This window comes from Alligator sinensis, unplaced genomic scaffold (genome assembly GCF_000455745.1).
Source record: "Alligator sinensis unplaced genomic scaffold, ASM45574v1 scaffold198_1, whole genome shotgun sequence".
NCBI lineage: Eukaryota > Metazoa > Chordata > Crocodylia > Alligatoridae > Alligator > Alligator sinensis.
Window position 1 is genome coordinate 3214596 of NW_005841906.1, and position 2400 is coordinate 3216995.

Here is a 2400-nt window from a genome sequence, read left to right on the forward strand (position 1 = left end):
CTTTCCCTTTCATCTGCATACAGAGCTTACCAAGTTTAAAGAAATTCCTCCTGTAAAACTTATTACAGCCCTAAATTGGTAAGGGGACCAGGGGATGCTTTCCTGAGGGAAATGTGGTTCTACTCCCTTGCTGCTATCTGCTCTCAGTTACAGACACTGAAGCAGTTACCTCCTCCTCCTCTTGCTCTCTCTCACTCTCTATTTACTGACACATTTCTCATCTGACAGACAAAACAGTCTAGCTGCCTATTCTTCCCCAAAATCCCGAGAGGGCTCAAGCCAAGGCAAAGCACACCAACTGCTCTCCCAGCACCTACCTCAATGGGGCTGGAGAGGACACTGAATGAGGGTGCCTAGAGCATTAGGATGCACAGGTGTAGCTGCAGGGAAGCGAGCGTCTGAGAGCAGTACCCTCATGCCATGACTTCTGGTGCCACATTCTCTGAGCTGAATGTTCCTGGCTATAATCCAACACAGAGAGCTGAGCCATGCTAGGCACAAGCCATCGGGATGACTGCATGAAGCAACTTCAGGCAAAATACTTGCTTGTCTGCCCACACCCCAGCTGGATGGACACATGCCTGAGAATCCTGATGTAATACAGGCAGATGTAAAGAGCCTGCCAAGTAAGCAAGTGTTACACCAAATACATGAGAACTGTGCATCATGGGCAGGGTTAGTTTTCCTTCCACCTACCTCTTCTCTATTTTCTTTACCTATGTAATCAGAGTGAACTTACAGGCCTCAATATTTACATGAGTCTAGGCATGGACTTTCGGGTTTTTTTAAACTACATGATGAACAGGGTGCAACCTCATACTTGTTCCAAGAGGCTCTTGAAATGAGAGGACCCAGCTTAATATATGCTATGCTTGAAGAGTAACTTCTTATGCAAGGGTTTCACAGTGCTATGCAGTCACTCACATTTCAGAGGGTAAAATGACTTGCTAAAATACATGTCAGTCAGGAGAGGAAAGGGGCAAGTCTGCCCTTGCTCTTACCTATCAACCACATAGGCTCTTCTGGGAGCAGGGGTTCAGTGATAGTGGGCACATATACACATGCAACTAGTCCACATGAATAAACTCTGTAACCTATTGCTCCAGAGTTTTTGTTCCTGGGTACACTGAACGTGGAACAATTAACTCCAGGGTAATAAACTTCAGAGTTTATTCATGAGCAGCATGTGTAGCCTGGTTGGAGAAGTCCCAGCTAGCAAGGGGTCCCAGGGGTCGGCTTGCCAGCCTGGGGCTGCTCTGACCGGGCTGAATGTGCTGTAGAGTGGCTGGCTAGGGCACGAGGGTACTTCAGTGCAGGGCTAGCCAGCAGGCAGCCCCACACTGAAGCATCCTTGTGCCTCAGCAAGCTGGGCAGTGCTTACATGTGCTGCTGAGCACAAAAAACTCCGCAGCAGGATAGTACTTGTAAATATAGCCTCTGGAGCTATTTTGTCTGGCTTGCGGAGCTGGGGAGCTTCTGTCACATTTTAGCAGATAGATTAGTTTCCTGCACCCTAATAGGGGCACATTGCAGACACCGGGACATTTACTGTAGAGCTAAGTCAGCTCCACAGTAACTCTCATGTAGACACATCCAGTATCAAACAGGTATCAAAACTCACCTTGGGCCTGGAGCCAGATCTGGACCTTGTCAGTTTCTCTCAAGCCAGATTGTGGGGACAGCAGCAGCTCTGGTGGGTCTGGTGGTGGAGGGAAGGGATCTGTGGGCATCGGCATGGATCCAGGATTCAGTGACAGAGGCAAGAGGATCCAGGACTAGTGGTAGTGAGTCAGGCCTTGAAAGCAGGGGTGCCAGTACCCAAGAACTGACAGGCACACACTACTAATTCAGTTCCAAGTTTGGTTAAGACCTAGCTAGGGCACCTCTAAAAGTAAACTGGTGGAGAGTCAGCAAGTAGAATTTTCCTCTCCGCGTTTGTAATAAACAGAATCCATACGTAGCACTCCCAGTCTCCATCCACTCTGCGTTAACAGCAGTTGTGTTCCATATTGGGTGTGTCTACATGTGCAATTAGTGTCTCTTGAGGTTAAGCACATTAAAATAAAGTGCTGTAAACTGCATCCGGGCATGCATCTACATGTGCACCTGTGTTGGGATCAAAATTATTCCCAAGGGAAGCAGCTGAGTTCAGGGCTGCTCCTGCACCCCCTGCCCTGCTCTGCCCCCCCTGCAGCAGCCAGTGGGTTCGCAGAGGGACAGTGGTCAGGTTTGGGCTCCAGGGAGTTGAGGGGAGCTTCCCCAAAGCAAGGGACACTCCCAGCCATGTGGAGCTCAGGATTGCAGCTTGGCTTGGTGGCACTGGCTTGGGGCAATGCCCTGTGGACAAGCAGTAGCAGTGCCCTGAGGTCTCCCCTTCCTTTGCTTGCTGAGGGGACAAGG

The 2400-nt window shown here is 49.7% G+C and overlaps 1 long non-coding RNA gene across 2 annotated transcripts in view; it reads right to left on the reverse strand.

Moving 5' to 3' along the window:
* Positions 1-1285, reverse strand: part of LOC112549419 — a 6087-nt gene extending 4802 nt beyond the window's left edge. For both annotated transcript variants that reach the window (XR_003092822.1, XR_003092821.1), the window contains exon 1: positions 318-1285. This is a non-coding gene — a long non-coding RNA (uncharacterized LOC112549419). The remainder of the gene's footprint in view (positions 1-317) is intronic.
* Between the last annotated feature and the right edge of the window lie 1115 nt (positions 1286-2400).